This window comes from Pinus tabuliformis, chromosome 5_2 (assembly GCF_031772625.1).
Source record: "Pinus tabuliformis cultivar Carrire ecotype Pingquan chromosome 5_2, CPIR1, whole genome shotgun sequence".
Lineage (NCBI taxonomy): Eukaryota > Viridiplantae > Streptophyta > Pinopsida > Pinales > Pinaceae > Pinus > Pinus tabuliformis.
In genome coordinates this window covers 97194169-97212829 of record NC_142306.1, presented here as the reverse complement: position 1 = coordinate 97212829, position 18661 = coordinate 97194169, and positions in this window count along the sequence as shown.

Sequence of the window (18661 nt, the reverse complement as noted above, 5' to 3'; positions counted from 1 at the left end):
CTTAATATGTCGATCATACCATGCCTTTTATCACTCCATTTGCACCTGTTGGTGAAATCCTGCTAAGAACCTATCTTCTTCTAATTCCAACAACTCCACGAGGCTCTCCTCCATAGTCTCGTGGTCTGCCATATTAGTCAATTCTGCAATTCACAAACTCGACACAATATACTCCATGGGGATCATAGCCTCTATCTCATAGACCAACCTGAATAGAGTTTGACCTGTTAATTCCTTGCACATCGTTGTATATGCACATAGGACCGTTGGTATGCGCACATCATAATCATTCCTCTACACATTGTAGACCTTTTCCAATGCATTCTCTAAGATTCCATTGAATGCTTCAACTGTACCATTTTCTTGAGGATAATAGGGCGTACTCTTTTGATGATAAACCTGAAATTCTTCGACAATCACGACAATAATTTCATTGAGGAAATGCATACCCCTGTCACTCATCAGTATCTTAGGACACCCAAACCTTTTCAAGACATACTCAAATAGGAACTTCACAGCTGTAGCAATGGTACAATATTTCACTGGTTGTGCCTTTTCCCACCTCATTAAGTATTCAGTCGCAGTAATAATATATCGGGCCCCAATCTTTTTCCCTAGTGGTTATATTGGACCCACAAAGTCAATAACCCATTTGTCAAACACCTGTAATGAAATCTGAGGATTTAAAGGCAATTCATCCCTTCGTGATGGTTTTCCCATCCTCTGACATGCATCAAATGCCCTACAATATGCCTTAGAATCCTTATGTAGCCTCGGCCACCATAATCCTGTGTGTCGAATCTTCTGTGCGGTTTCTAGGCCTGCATAGTGTCCTCCCACCACTCCTCCATGTGCTTTGGCGAGGATACTTGATCATTCAAATTCTGGAACATATCAGCATAGTATTTCATCAGTACCCATCTTATATAAGTGTCCTGCAATCATAGAAAATTCAGCTGCGTGGACTACCAACTCCTTCTTCTGTAGATTATAATATCCTTTTGGGGATGTTCTAGTTGTTAGAAACTGAATTATATCAACAAAGTGGTCATCTGTGACCTGTACAACAAAGACTTGTGCATCTGACAACCCTTCTTCCAAACTAGTTGGTTCTTCACCTGTCTCAATACGAGATAGATGGTCTGCTCCCACATTCAACTGTCTAGGTTTCACAATCACTTCAAAATCATCTTCTTGAAACAACAATAACCACCTACAAATCTTCCCCCCCAACATAGGCTTGTTGACCAGGTACTTGAGAGCAGAGTGGTCTATATACATTTTGAAATGCACGCATAACAAATAATGTTGAAACTTGTGTAGTGCGTAGACCATTGCCAATCCTTCGCGCTCTGTAGTTGAATAATTCTTCTTAGCCTTTGATAGTTTCATGCTCGCGAATTCTATAGGGTGATCGATCTCAACTTCGCTAGGTTGGGTCAATACCACATCCAATGCAATACAAGAGGCATCCACATGCACATGGAATTCTTTCTTCCAGTCAGGAAACACTAAAATAGGTGCAGTCACCACCTTTTCCTAACACATCTAGACTGCACTGACACTCTTCATCCCAGTAGGAGGTTGCATCCTTCTTCAATAATTTCTCCATCGACGCAGTTAGTTGTGCATAAGATTTGATGAACTTTCTATAGTAACCAGTATGCCCCAACGTTGTGTGCAACTACTTTACATTCTTTGGAGCTTTGAAATTAAAAATGATTGCTATCTTTGTAGGGTCTACCATTAATCCATGCTTGTAAACCACATGACCTAACAGTATCCCATAGGGCATGCAAAATATACACTTATTCAAATTTAGAGCAATTTAGTATCTGTGACAAGTATCCAACATGAGGCGTAGACTTGCAACATGGTGTTTTACAACCCCAAACACAGTCTAGTCATCAAAATACATTTTTAAGAATTTATGGATGAATTCTTTGAACGTTGCAATTACAACTCTTGAAAATATCGTGGGCGCATTTTTCAGCCCAAATGGAATAACTATGTATTGGAAGCATCCCCACTCCATCGCGAAGTTCGTCTTGTTGTGATCCTTCGTTGCACTATTAATTTGATGATACCCTCAAAATCCATCAGTGAACGAATAAGCTTCATTCCCTCCAACATTCTCCAAAACTTCGTTTGTAAATGATGTTGGAAATGGGTCGTGAATGGATGCATCATTGAGCTTCCTCAGGTCTACGCATATTCTGATTTCACCCTTTTTTTCTTCTCTTGAACTACCATAGGGCTCACCCAATCAGATTCTTCTACTGGCTCAATAATTCCTACTTCCAGCATTTTGTCTAGCTCTTTACACACCCTTTTCTTATACTTGGGATTCAGCCAGTAAGGTCTCTATTTCATGGGATTTAAAGTGATCTTCATCACTCCTAGATCCCATACTATTCCTTTCAGGTCCAAGAACTTGGTAGGAAACAAGTCATGGTATTCGCGTAGTAGCTCCACAACTTTATCAAATGTATCTTCATCCGAATAATCTCATATCTTTGCAAACTTAGGCTGCGCATCAGATCCAATTATTACTTGCTTGGTCTTCAAAGGTTTTGATATATCAAGGTTCTCTTCTTTAGGTCCTTCAACCTTGTGTTGTCATTCAGTCTCTGGAATATTGACTTTTTGTGGATCATATTCTTCTTCTTATACAGTCACATTGTAGCATTCCAATGCATGGTGTAGCCGTGTACTCCAATCTGATTGAACCCATTCTACCGGCTCTTTAGGCATTTGAAATATAGTGGCCTTAATATTTTGGAGCACTTCATCAATGCACTCAAACCCATCCTCAAAGCCGAAATTTAATAATAAGCTTTCCCTCAAGATATCCCATTCAGTTGTCCCATGACATAACCCTGTTTCCAAATACCAGTTCATCCTAGGGTATGACAGAATACATGTACCCATTCTGGCTGTGGATCTTCTCCCGAGGCTTTAGTCCATTGTGCCAAGTACTCCCGCAGATCATCCTTTCCGCTATTTTTGTCAGTCATCCAAGTATTAGCCTATCCAAACCTTAGCTTCATCATCTGCTTGTATTTCTTCCAGTCAGCAAAGATTTCCTTATGTGTACCCCACCAATGGGCAAGCATATTACACAATGCCAATTCAAGTGCCTGGAATCAATGTTCCTCAGGCACTTCCTTTTCAAATTCATCCAAAAATAAATTAACATCATTTAAGCCATCATAATGCAGGAGTTTTCTTACCTCCGTAGATACGCACCGTAGCAATTTTGTCATCATATTGCAACGTAGCATAGAGACCTCATGCAACCTATTCTACCAGTGTTCAAGCTCTTCATTTGAGCATGAGGTATAGGAATTGTCTCTATCCAACGCGATTCGCCCATCTACAGTGGGATTGATCCAATCTTCATCATGCACAGTAATCTTGTAGATTTGATCCAAATCATCGTCCTCCTCATAGTCGCGAACCGATTCAGTGTACCGCACTCCTTTAGCAGGGTCTAGTGGCATAATAACCCTAAGTGCCTTCTTCTCAAATTTCATCTTTTGCTTCTTCAAATTAATCACCGTATCCATGTCGAAGGCCCAATCAATTCCTAGTAGCATAGGGTAAGGATTGTTTTCATCCACTATTTCAATTACCTCAAAGTCAGCCAACGCTCTTGCTCCTTCAATGTCTAATGTTACTCCATACAAGCGTCCCATAGGAATGGTCTTCTATTGATTGGTCATGCATAGCTGTATAGGATACCATTGTAGCGCATGGCTCCCCATCCTTTACCATGTCTTCTTAGGCATTACATTCGCATTAGAACCCAAATCTAGGATGAATTGGTCCATCTCATACTCCCCGATCTACGCGGTTAACCTCATCTCTCGCCCAATCTGTTTCTTGTGTTTACCTAGTTTCCTCAGAGCGCGCTATTCTGTAGGAATCTTATTTTTTCCCATGCAATTGTCGATTAGCTCTTGAAGCCCTTCTACTGCCTTCTGATCTCTCAACAACTTCATATAGGTTTTGAGAAAAGTTCCTAGCAGCGAAGGATTCACATCTTGCACTTCACTATTTCCAGCTAATTTCTCTTGACTCCATGTTGTAGAAGCTTAAGCAAAATTCTTCTTTGCCTCCATAAAATTTTCTTTAGCTCAGTTTAGGTCAAACCCGATCTCCTTTTTAGCAGCCTTGTAGCACCCATCCTTGGGTTTTTGGCTTCTTTCCCTTATCTTCTCCTATGGCCATACCACTACGCATTATGATATTAATAGTATGGTCTTCTTCGCGAGGCTCTACGCTCATCATTTGGATTTTCTGCGTAGGTTGTTGGCTTTGTGTCTTCTTTTCTTGCATCTTTGCTATAAGTATAGGGCAATCTTCTATCACATGATCGAATTGTCTACAATACTGACAAGATGGATGTGTTGGGTTCTGAGAGTCACACACAAAATGTCCAGTTTCACCATAGTTATAACAAATAACTTGCCCACGACCTCTGCCAGCCCCTCCTCCTCTTCCTCTTCCACAGCCTTGAAATCCTCCGCGTGCTCAACCCGTGCTCTGATCCTGAGGCCGATTTTTCGTCTTTCGATAGGTAGGGGTTCTATCCATCATTAATTCATAACTTTGACAATGTCACTCATCATGACCTACATATTTATAGAAATTGCAAAACAACTACTGGGGGCTCTGTACAAACTTTTGTAGCAGATGACAATTGTTTGTCACATGTTGTCCTGTACCCTGACAAATAACACATCGTGGCGCTACCCCTGTGCTTGGCCTAGCAGTATTTTTTTGCTTGATGGGGACTGCCCCTCCCTAATAAGATAATTTTGATAATACAGGTAATGTTCCTTATTGTGACTGTGGCCCTTGCATTTCAAGCAAAAAACTTCTGCATCAACCTCAAGCTGGGCTTCCTTTCCCTTCTTCAGGCTCTGCAACTCTAGGTGCAGAATTTCTAATTGCAATTGAATCTATTGTACTCCAAAGTTCATATCTTGTACTGGAGAGGCTTCCAACCTTATCGTGATCTATACAACTTCTTCTTGCATTGCTATATTCTTTTGCGATAATGGTAATATTAGGTGAGGTAATAATGAAGCAATGTACTAGTCTCTGTGTTGATCATCCATGATGTTCATATTAGCCTGCCAGATTAGGCATTTTAGCCTCTGATCAAAATCCCATGAGGATTCGTTTACCCTATGATGTATCTCCTTAAACTATGTGACTGACTATGCTTGGGACTTAGGCTTCTTAAACTTACTATTCAATGCTTGTTGAGTCTCTGCCAACGTCGCGCCAGGTCTATCTTGACAGAAATTGATATAACAAGTCAACTCCCTATCATATAACGTTGTGACCAGCTACACTTTACTTGGGTTATCATTGGCGATCTTCTGCGCTGTCCACACAACACTTTCAACAAACCATAATTGCTTGGGTTCTTTCCTTTCTACCACTTTAAATATCAGAATCTTCATTGTGCTTTCCATGTTGAATGATGAAGGTGGAGGTGGAGGTGAAGGTGTAGGTGTATAAGGAAGAGGTGGAGGTGGAGTGGATGGATTAGGTATCCTTGGGATACCTTGACTTACCAACTATAGTGCACTTCATGGTGTATTCAGAATAGTTTCTTCATCATTGCTTGAAGAGGATCCCAATAATAGACTATATTTAGATATCGGTTCTCCATTCCTTCTAAAGGGTTTTCTGCTTCGCGTAGTTCCAAACATCAAGGTAATGACATAACCAGCTTTTCACACAACAACATCTTAATCCAAGTTTTCAAAGATTTTAAATACTTACCTCTTGGTCCTTTGAAAAGTTTGCACTCTGCTTTGCTATAATTGATGGATGTATCAATCGCAAGCTCAGTGACAAATCCTCCTATGATACAATCAATCAAGTGATAAACAACCTCCACGGTATTATTTTCTGAAGCTTCCAAGCACCTCACCAGCTCTGGTGTCCACACAATAGGACCATCAAGCCTCCACATACCCTGACTGTTTGCCAATCTAGACATTCACTCATGTAGTTTGCAGGGAAAGAAACAAAAAAAAAGCTTTGGTTTTGTCTGTGTACAGGTATCTATTCAACAATTGTTCCTTGGATAATTGCGGATTTCTATTCTCCTAAGTTGCAAACACGTGTTATTTCCGATCGAGCCACTTTTCAATTTCTTTCTTAGTAGGAAACCACTTATTTAACATCACACATTCCTCAGATAGATCACGGTCCCAAAAACAGAACCATTTGTTGGGTTGATGGGACTTGACACACATTTAGCTTTAACTACGCCAACCAACAAAACCCTAACTATTGGCGCTTTTGGCAATAATCTACGTAGTGCAGGCTATAGTCTCACCCAAAGAAGTATTGGGGGATGCTAGAACCAGGTTTCTATATCCATAGGCCTGTGTGATGGTTTCTTGAAGTTCTTACAACTTAGATCTGCCTTCGCGTAGATCTAATCCTTCCAACAGATAACTACTACAACTCTATTTAAATGACCTTCAGATCTTAGTGAAGGTACTTACTTGTACTTATCATGCATAAATATTATAGATCTACCAGTTTCTTGTAGTAAATAAGCATTCATTCATATAAAACACATTATAGAGCGAAGATACATAAACTTTGCAGAAGTAAATAAAAAAACACAGATGCATCAATTTCAGCCCAAAACAGTACACTTGGACCGGATGGGCTAGATGCATGTTGGTGTGCATGTATTGCCATAGTTTTGGTTATCATGCATGAGGTCATTGCATGAAGTTAGTGTATCATGCATGATTTCAACATATTGATATGATTATGCATATATATGTATCATGTTATTGTGGACTAATTTTGTAGATGAGATAGCCTCCCGTGAACGTCATTGATGTATGATTTTGATTATGGGGTCTATTTGGTTTATCTAACATGGTATGGTTGTAGGAGGAACAAGATCAGAGATGACGAGAAAAATGGTGGACTGGAGTTCAGGGGACTCTCCCTACAGATCAATTGAGTAGTAAGGAGATGAGTACTCACCTTATATAGGAAATACATTGAGGAGTTTTAGGGTAGAGATCTAAAGTTGCAAGGAAGACAATGACATGTTGGTTGAGGCTTAAGAAAGACTTGCAAGGGCTTAGGAAAAGCAGGAAAAGCTCAATGCAGTGATCCTTCCCAGATTTCTAGACTTGCAGAGATAGGGAAAATAAAGTATTAGTTAAGAACAAGAAGAGAAGACTAAAGGAACATATGGTAGTAGGCCTCGGTCAGGATATACGTTGGATAGGTGTGACACAGTAAGAGGTGGCATATACTTGGATACACATGATAGGAGGACTGGTATGTGTGGGTTTCACTCTATTTCCTCATCCAGGAGATGTTATCACCATCATCACTACCGTCATCCCTATAAGAGGAATGAGTACTTTCCATAGGAGTTCAAGAAAGTCAAACCTCCTACATTTGATGGACAGATGAATAATTCTAAAGATGTAGAGGCATGGTTTCTTGGGTTGAATAAATTCATCAGATTACATAGCTATTCAGAGAAGATGAAAGCCAAACTAGCTACCTTCAGTCTTAAAGGGAAATAAGATTTCTCGTGGGAAGATGTGAAAAATGTTAGAGGCATTTGAGAAGAAGAGTTGATTTGGGATGAGTTCATGGGACCCTTCAAGAAGAAGTAACTATCTGAGACATATTACGTTAACAAAGCTAAGGAGTTTTATGAGTTGTAAATGGGTTATATGACAGATGATGGGTATACAGGCAGGTTCATGGAGTTGTTGACGTATGTGCCGTACCTCAAGGATGAGAGAGAAAAGGTTCAAATTTTCATCAGTGGGTTGTCAATAGCATATAGAGACCAAATTGAGTTTGATGAAGCTTAGTTGCAAGAGGAATCCATCAAGAAACTGAAGCATTATTATGATCAATCAAAGCATAAAGCTAAGCCTAAGAGTGATTTGAAGGGGAATGGGAAAGTTAAAGTGAAGTGGTCACTGAAGTAGGGAAGACCCCATGTTGCAGGTGAGAAACAAATGTTTCTACTTACAAGAAGCACAATGCAACAGATAAGGGACATGGACCTCATTTTGGAGAGCATCATAATAGAGGTGATGTTAGGGGACCATTTCAGTATTGGATTTGTGGAAAAAGATCTTCACAAGAAGGATTACCGATTGTACCAGGGTGGAAGACATAAGATCTATAGTGCTCAAGGGGTGTAGACAATTGGATATGTTTCCCATAACAATCCTCAGATTTATGCAACTATGGACAATAAGCAGGTAGATCACCAGGCATCCACTATTGAAATAGAAGGTAAGCTATGTGATCGAGTTGTGTCTATTTTGCTTGACCATGGATTCAATTATAGTTATGTTAATCTCGGCCTTGTGGAAAAGTGTGGTTTGAGAAAAGAAGTGCATGCTGAGTCTTCTTTGGTGTAGTTGGCTATAGGTACTAAGAACATAGTTACCAATTAAACGAGAAAATGAACTAGTACCCATTTTTTTGAGGTAGCAAAAAATCACCTGGTTTTGAAAAGTGGTGATGCAAAATACACTTTTTTTAAGCACATTTTCAGCACTTTAAATTTTCTTATGTATCAAGTATGAACATGTTTTAAAAACGTTAGAGATTTTCATCTTGATTTTGAAAAGTGTTGATGTGGCATCAACACATTTTTTTAAAGAGTTTATTTTTGACACTTCAAATCTTTTTATGTTTCAAGGATGAACATTTTTTTTAAATGTTAGTGATTTTCATCTTGATTTTGAAAAGTGTTGATGCAGCGTCAACCTTTTTTATTTAAAGAGCTTACTTTTTACACTTTAAATTTTCTAATGTATTAACTGTGGATATTTCTTTTAAACGTTTGTGGTTTTCATGTTGGTAATAAAACATAAAATAAAAATAAAAAACATGCCAAAAAAAACTCAAATAATAAAAAAAATATAAAAAACAAAAAAGCAATCCTAGAAATGTAAAAAAAAAAAAAATCAAAATTAAATTCTAAAAAAAAAAAAAAAAATATTAAAAAATAAATAGAAAAAGGAAAATATTTCAAAAAAGCATATAATTTAAAGAAAAAAATTGAAAATTAAACAAAAAAAAATGCATCTATAACGATTTCCTTTAAGCTAAAAAAAATAAAATACAACCATCTTATAATAATAATAATAATAATAACAAACCTAAACAAACAAACAAACAAAATGAAAAAAAAGAAAAAAAGAAAGAAGAAGTTAAATTAAAAGACTAAAAAAAATGATAAAAATGATAAAATTAAAATAAATAAATCAAAACAAAAAAATGAGAAAAAAAAATTGAAAAATTGAAAAATACAAAAAGATTAAAAATAAAATTAAAAAACAAAAAAAAATATTTAAATACAAAAACAAAACAAAAAATCAAATCAAAACCAAACAATTAAAAAAAATTAAGAAAAAAAAAATTTAAAACAAAAATTTAAAAATTAAAATTTAAAGCAAATTTTTTAAAAAGAAAAAAAGATAAAAAAGAAGAAGTTAAAAGGATAATAAAAAAAAAATTAAAAGAAATTAATAAATAAAAATATAAATAAAAATTTCTGGCCATCCCATGGGCAGGGTTGGCCACGAGCGCGGGCAAACGCCGCCCATGGGTGGCCGAATATATATATATATATATAATGGTTTTGTCTTGATTTTTATTTTAATTATTTGTTTAATTGTTCTTTTTCTAATTTGTTGTTGTTTTTTTAATTTTTTAGTTATGTATTTTTTCAATTAAAAAAAAATTGTTAATTTAATTTTTTTTTGTTAAATTATGTCTGTATTTGTTTTTGTGTTTTGTTTTTTTGTTTTAGTTATTTTATGATATTTTTTATTTTTATTTTTTACTTTTTTGTCTATTTTTTTTATATTTATAAGTTAATTTTATTTTATATTTTACATTTTTTTTTTTTCGTTTTTTTTTTTGTCTTTTTTTAATAGTTGATTTTTTTGTCATGTTTTAAAGTTTTTTTTTAATTCTTTATTATTATTATTATTATTTATTTATTTATTTATTTTCTATATTATAATTTTTGGTGGCTTTTGTATTATTTTCTTGTGTTTTTTTTATTGTTTTTAATTTTTTATACTATTTTTTTCATATATATATATATATATATATTTTAATTTTTTTTTTTTTAGTATTTGAATTTTTGTTTTATTTTTGTATTATTTTGTGTGTGTTTTTATGTTTTTATTTTTTTTCAATATTTAAATTTTGTTTTCTTTTTAGTTTTTTGCGTTTTTGTTTTCATTGTTTTTTTTTTTTATCAATATTAAAATTTTTGTTTTCTTTTATATTATGTTTTTATTTGTTTTTTCTTGGTATTTTTTTTTTGTTTCAGTATTTGAATTTTTGTTTTCTTTTGTATTTTTCATTTTTATTTCTTTATACATTTGTTTTTTATTTTCATTTTTTTTCTAAACGCCTCGTGTTGATGGTCGTCTGGAAACCCGATCCCATTATGGACAATATGGTAGTTGATTTTAAAATTTTCGTTATAATGAATCAAGTTTCTCCCCACAATGTATCAATTTCATAGTTGGTTTTTAAGTTTTCATTACAATGGGTCGAGTTCACCTACACCGCGTGTCAATTTGATGGTTGATTTTTAATTTTTTGTTGCAATGTATCAAGTTGTCTTAGGCTAAGATTTTAAAATCGCTATATATTTAGCATTTAAAGAATAAATTACTCTTGGGTGTTCATTTTTAAAGTTTTTTGTCATAAAAATTTTCCATAATGTCATGCTTGAAATATTTTGAAAACTTGAGATTTTTTTTGTAGTCATAATCTTTGGTTTTAATTGCATGGTTGAAAATTTGTCAAGATTTTAATGTTTTTCTAAGTCATGATATTTTATCTTTAATGCTATGGTTGAAAACAATTACAATTTCAGGGTTTTTTAGAGTCAAGATATTTTATCTTTAACAACATGGATGGAAATTGTTGTCATTATCAGGGTTTGAGATATGATATTTTATCTTTAACAACATGAATGAAAATTGTTGGAATTATCAGGATTTGAGATATGATATTTTATCTTTAACATCATGTCTGAGAATTGTTGGAATTTTACAGTTTTTCAAAGTCTGGATATTTTATACTTATTTCCATTGCTAAAAAATTTCAAAATTGTAACTCGATTTTTTTTTGTTATTCCAGAATCAACTCTTATTTTTTTTTGTTTTTTTTTCATCCATTTTTCAAAAAAAATGGTTTTTACTTCCATTTTTTAAAAATATAGAAAATTTACCCTAAAAAAACATCATTATGGAATACACAATTTTCATTTTTGTGTTGTTTTTTCATGTTTTTTGGGGGTTTTTGGGCTAGAGTACTCGTTTTGAGGTAACAATTCCCGTTTGATTGGTAACTATGTTTAAGAAGAGAGTTCATCATTGGGTAAGAGCTTGTGCATTTGAGCTGAATGGTATGTCTACATCAACACATCTAAATATGCTTCCATTGGGATCATATATATGCTTTTGGGTATGGATTGGTTATACCTCCATAGGAGAAAAGTAGATTGTTTTGATGAGGCTATTGAGTGCTTGGATGATAATGGGGAAAATAGAATCTTGCAGGGAAAGAAGAAGCCTACATCAGTGAGGATGGTTAGAACTAGGCAGACTATGCACAGTTGAAGGAAGGGGTATGTACTATTTGCAATTCATATTTCCAGTGACAAGGATAAGGATTTTGAGGATGCAGAAGTCCAGGAGAGGTACCTTGTCTTGCAACAGTTTCAATATGTATTTCTAACAACTATTTCAGATTTTCCTCCCTAGATGGAAGTGGACTTTTCCATTTAGTTAGTACCAAAAGCCGCACCAACATCAAAGGCACCTTAGAGGATGAGCACTCTAGAGTTAGTGAAATTGAGGTTACAATTGAAGGAAATGCTTGACAAGGGATACATTTCAATACGTGTATCACCTTGGGGTGCATTGGTATTGTTCATGAAGAATAAGGATGGTACTCTTAGAATGTGTATTGATTTTTGGTAGTTGAACAAGGTGATGATCAAGAATAGGTATCCATTGCCAAGGATCAACGACTTGTTGGATCAGTTGAAGGTAGAAGCAGCGTTATCAAATATTTATTTGAGATCAGGATACCATTAGGTGCACATCAAATAAGAGGATATCTACAATACTGCTTTTTGGACCAGGTATGGGAAATATGAGTTTTTTGTGGTTCCTTTCAGTTTGACTAATTCTCTAGCTACTTTCATGTGCTTGATTAATAATTTGTTTTGCCCTTACTTGGACAATTTTGTGATAATATTCATTGATGATATATTGATATATTCTAAGAATGAGGAAGATCATGTAGAACACTTAGCAATAGTATTAAGATTGATAAGAGAGCATCAGTTGTATACCAAGTTTATAAAATGTAGTTTCCTTTAGACACAGGTAGATTACTTGAGACATGTTGTTTCCAAAGAAGCCATAAAAGTGGATTAGGAAAATGTAAGAGCTATCATGGAATGGGAAGCTCCTAGGAATGTTGATGAAATGAAATCATTCATGGGGCTAGAATTTTACTAGAAGCACTCCAAGAAGAAATTCTCACAGACTGTCTATCCTATTACATCATTGGAGAGGAAAGGAAATAAATTTTAATGGACAGAGGAATGTGCAGCTAGTTTTGAGTAGTTGAATTATTTGCTGAAAAATGCTCTAGTTTTAAAGATTGCAGATCCAGATAAAGAGTTCATGGTGTGTACAGATAATTTCAAGAGAGGAATTCATGGAGTCTTGATGCAGGAGGGATAGGTGGTGTGATATGATTTGAGAAAGATAAATTAGCACAAACATAACTATGTGACTCATGATCTTGAGTTGGAAGCTATTATTCGTGCCTTGAAGATGTGGAGGCATTATCTTCTTGGTAGGATATTTATTTTGATGAGTGACCATAGTGGAATGAGGTATCTATTTGACCAACCTAATCTGAATGTGAGGTATGCTAGGTGGTTGGATACCTTAGTCAGTTTTACTTTGAGATCAGATACATTGAAGGAAAGGAGAACAGGGTTACAGATGCTCTCAGTATAAGAGTGCAGGTAAACCATGTTGAAGTTATGATATTTTATGGGACAGATTTGGTGGAGCTGGTCTTGTAGGCAAGGAAGCATGATGACACATATCATAAACTTAATCATAGGTTACAACACATTACAAGTGTTCAGGATATTGATTATCATCTGATGTCAGATGGCTTGGTGAGATTTAGGGACATGATCTATGTGTTGGATGACAATGAGCGCAAAAAACTTATCTTGAGGGAGCTTCATGTCAGACCATATTCAGGTCACTTGGGAGATCATAATATGTTGATAGTTGTGAAGAAGTTATACTATTGGCCAAGTTTGAAGAAAGAAGTTGCAAAGTTTTTTTCTAGATATCTAGACTGTCAGTCGGTGAAAGATGAGTGCAAGAACCCAACTAGTTTGTTACAGCCTAGTCTGATTCTAGAGTGGAAATGGGAGGTCATTTCCATGGATTTCATTACAGGTTTTCCAAGGACATCGAAGTAGCATGATTTCATCATGGTTGTGGTTGATAGGTTGGGCACAGTAGCTCACTTCATTCTAGTGAAGACTACTAATTCATCTAGCAAGGTATCTTAGATCTTCATCAGAGAGATAATGAGATGGCATGGTATACCTAAGAATATTGTGTCAGAAAAAGATGCCAAGTTCACTTCCAAGTTTTGGAAGGATTTATTTGTAGGTTTGCATACAGATTTGGCCTTTAGTACAACTTATCATCCACTAAATGATGGAAAGATAGAGGGGGTCAATAGGAAACTGGAGGACATGTTGAGAATGTATGTTATGCAATAGTAGAGGAGGTGGGAGGAGTATCTTCCAATAGTTGGGTTTTCTTACAAAAACTGTTATCAAGAGTCACTAAGGATGAGCCTATTTGAGGCACCTTATGGTCAGAGTTGTAATACTCCCATCAGCTAGAGTGATCCAGTGAACATGCTGTTGATAGGGCTGGACATGTTGGAGGAAATGGAACATGAAATGTAGGTTATCAAGAAGAATCTAACGAAAACATAGGATAAACAAAAGATTTGTACAAATCAACACAGGACATTTAAGGAGTTTCTATTTGGTGAGCATGTGTACTTACACATCAAGCCCAAGAAGAGCTGCTTGTGGATTGGATCATGTGCCAAGTTGGCACCTTGGTATTGCAGGCCTTTCAATATCCATGAGAGGATTGGACCAGTGACCTACAAACTTGTAATACCTCTGATAGTGAAATTCCATGATGTTTTCCATCTTTCATTGCTTAAAGAATATGTGAAAGATGTTTGTCATGTGATTGATTAGTTTGTATTGCAGGTTGCGCTAGAAGGCAAATTCCAACCAGAACGTTAATGCATATTGTAGTGGAAACAGATCATGCTAGAAAACCAAGCAATTGAGCAAGTTAAACTATAGTGGAAGCACTTTGGGCCCGATGAAGCCTCATGGGAGATGGTTGATCAGATTTGGGCTATGTATGCTTAATTATTTTCCGGTGGAGGAAAATGACTTTTTGATATATGTACATATTTATGTATGGTTTTTATTGTAAATACCGTAATGAACTATGTTATAAAGCCCCAATAAGCAGTATGGTTTTCATGTTGTGATGTTTTTCATGATTTTTTTATTTTGAGCATGTTGTTCATTGTAGATACCACATCAAGCTATGTTATAAAGCTCCACGGGTAATATTTTTTTTTTCAGTGGTCTTGTTGGTTGTAGTTGTCATTAAACACCAAGGGCAATGTTTCCCTAAAGGGGATGGTTCTGTAATAGCGACGGGATAAAATTTCATGTAATAAAGTTAATAAAGGAAAAATATTACCAAGGTCATGGGAAAATTATTCCAAGGTCTTAGGAAAATCCCAAGGTTTGGGGGTGGAGATGGTTTTCTCTGAGAATCCCTCAATACCTCTATGGAGACAGGAAAATTCCTCAAGGGATAGTGAAGCCATTCTGAGGAATCCAATCTTGGTTTGGTTTTGTGATCTCGGGACCAATTTAAATGAGATCACTATAGCATGAGGACGAAGGTGGTTTAACCTCTGGATTCCCTTGTTTGTTTATGTCTTGGTTTATCCCATGAGATCCCACATTCATGCTTCGAATATGACACGATAGTGATTGGCTAAAAGAAAGATTTGGTTCAGGCCAATCTATGGTTGGGTGGCACGTGGAAGTCCTTGACTTGGTTGGCATTTGTATCATTTAGTGAGAGTTATTTCTCTATACAAACATATGAATCAATTGTACTAAAAAATATAATGATTTGATGCTTGGTATGTCATGGTCATTATGATGATTATTTGTTGGTTATAAGCACGTATATGTTATATACTCTAGTTATGGCCTATTCATGAATTGATATGTGTTTCATTGGTTGATAAATGCATGTGATAATTTTTTTTTTATTGTAGCTATTAAGAGAGGGAATTATACTTTCTTAATGAATCTTAGATAAGTTTCAGGCCCCTATGTTTAGATATGCATACATGACCTTTATATTTCATGTTCACCATATGTTTGTCGAAATCAATTTCATGGTTAGGCCTAGTTAGGTCAAGTTATTGAATAATTTTTGTATGAATGGACTTTTCTCGATGTTATATATTATTCTAAAAAGTCTCATTAAGTTATAGGTAGTGGTTGGGAGTCGCGCCCTTAAAAGGTGGCTCAAATTCTGAGGTTGCATCCTCATAATTGGGAAATCTGGGTTGTAGTCACTAGAATTTAAGGTTATCCATGCGAATAGAGGTTCACAGTCACTAGCTTGCCCTATTGTGTAGGTTACAGGAAGTCTAGGTTAGTGAAAAAGATGCCAAGTTGAGGGCTAGGGAACCTGCAGTGGTTGTTTAGCTCCTGGGGGTCTTATAGCTACTAAGGAAGCCCAAAAAAGTTTTAGAGGAAGTTCTTACTTTCATCCTTCTACTCACAGTAGGTTTCCCACTAGTCCTTGATGTGGGGGGCTACTTTTAGAAGTGTAAAGGTGATATTTTCATAGCCAGAAAAATCATGAATAGAAAAATATCCTTCTAGCAGATTTAACCATTTATCTACAGTGTCTACATCTATCTGACCCTCAAATATGGGAATTTCAAAGTTAACTTGTACCTTAAAGGGTGTGACGCTTCCAGAGTAGCTACCGGAAGTAGATGCGTCACCCCTAGGTAGCCGCTAAAGGATTTGGGAAAAGTTGTCCATCATCGTGTTCCTTTGTCACTCGAGGGTTTCCTCAAGCAAGATTTTGATAGGATCTACTGCCCCCTCGTCTTTCATTTCATCCACCATGGGAGATCATCAAGATTTGTGAGGCTGGTTTGCAAAGGTTCGACTAGTTCAAGCCCTAACTCCTTATATCCCGACCTCGTTGGGAACATGCAAAGAAAAATAGAGAAAGAGCAGACCCCTCTGATACCACTGATCCATATTTAAACAGGAATGAATCAAATTACAAATATAACCATAAATACAAAGATGTAGCAGAAATAACACTTCATTTCATTAATATCAAATACTGAAATATGCTTACAAACAGAATGGAAATAAGACTAGCTTGGGCGATGGTAGCTTATATCTAAGAAGAGATGTGGCGGCTACATACCTCTGAACTCCTTTACAATGAAGCTCAAGGGTCCTTTTATTATTTAAAAATAAGAGAAAATCCTAAACAACCAAAAATCCTAACTTGAGGAGATGTAACACCAAGAGTTTATGGGCCCCGTTGGGGTGAGTTGGACAACCAACTTCCAGGGGTCGTGACTTGGTCATATTATCTCCATTTGACACTCATGATATCTTGTTGGAAATATCTCTTCAAGGAATATGATGGAAAAGACAATTTTAGACAGAAAATCATTGATGGTCGATTGCCAAAAAAGGTCGTTTAGGGCCTCAAAACGGCTTCGAAAGTTTAGGACCCAAAAAACTGCTAAAAATAGTAAATTATGCTACAATTAAGGAAACTGAAAGAAACAATGGTGGGGGTCCAAGTGGAATTGGTGGGTGGCCACCAACATCCAACTGGATCATTCCTCCCCCCTTATAAAGCAACGGTCCCCATTGGGTTGAGTTCCTCCATGAGATGAGGAAACTACTATTGAACTTGGTCCCTAGTGAGCCACTTGCCCTGGTGACGAGTTGGCTTTCTTTGAAAACTCGATACAGTTGGATCTTCTGCTGGTGAGTGTTCTTGATCTATGTGTCCATGATCTGATCAGTTGTGGCTTGCTCCATGCAATCTGGATTTAACTCTGTAGGTGTGAGTTGTTCTACAATGTCCAACATGTCCAACAATGGTGGGAAGTATGGTCGAAGGCTCTCCACATTGAGCACTAGGTGTAGGCCATGGAATGGGGGAATTTTGAGCTCAAATGAATTGTCACCCACAACCTTGGTAATGGTGTTAGGACCATATCAGAGTGGTATGAGTTTAAGATAGGCTTTGGTAAGGTGTTCCTTCTACAAATGCAACCAGACTTTGTCACCCACCCGAAACTTGTGTGGCACCCAATGTTGATCATGTTGCTGCTTGTACTTGGAATTCGATTTCTCTAGAATGTCATGGACCTGCTGGGTGATATGTTGGATGTGCTTAATGAAGATGTTTGCCTTATTGGCTTCCAACTTGACATGAGACGAATCTGCCTGAGTAGCTGCAAATGGTATGGCCACATCAATGAGACATAGTGGCTAGAATCCAAGCCCACCCGAAAAGGGTTGTGGCCAGTCGAGCTGTGGAGAGCCCGGTTATAGTTGTGCTGGACATAGGTAAGGCTCTCATCCCATGTGTGTGGATGCTTTGAGTTGTACATGCACAAAATGTGTACAATCATCCTGTTGACAACCTTTGTTTGGCCAGCGGTTTGGCGGTGGAAAGTTGTGGACTTAGTCAACTTGGTGTCTATCATCGACCAAAGATTGGACCAAAATGTACTGAGGAACCTACTATCCGAATCTGAGATGATAGACTATGAGATCCCAAAGTGTACCCACACTCATTGAAAGAAGAGTTTAGCAGTGGCTTTTGATGTGATATTCTTCTTGCAGGTCGTCAGAATGGCCATGTTCGAGTATCTGTCAACGGCCACAAAAAACATAGTTGTTGCCATGCTTAGTACAAGGAAGGCTCAACATGTAATCCATGGAAATGGATTTGTTGGGTTTTGTTATATTCTTTCCATGACTATCCCACGTAGTTAACCGAGGTGTTAGAGGGGGGGTGGAGCCTCTCCTTCGCTGCATCAATTGCGCAACAGGGGGGTAACAAGGGGTTTGAGGGGGGTGGGTAGCCCCCCTCTACGAGGTTCGGGGCAGTGGCCTGGGGGGAAACTTTTTTGAACCTTATATTAGGTTGGGTAGACCTACCTATGGTTTTGTGTATGGTTTTCATACATGGTTTTAGATGCGATGGTTTTCGGTCCATGGTTTTGGATGTGGTGGTTTTTAGTCCATGGTATTGGATGCTTCGGCATGTATAAATATGTATTGTAACATTCAAAGGAACATAAAGAAAAATAAAGCTGGTAGTCCTAGTTTTGGGATTCAAGGGAAAATCCTTTTGTATATGTGTTT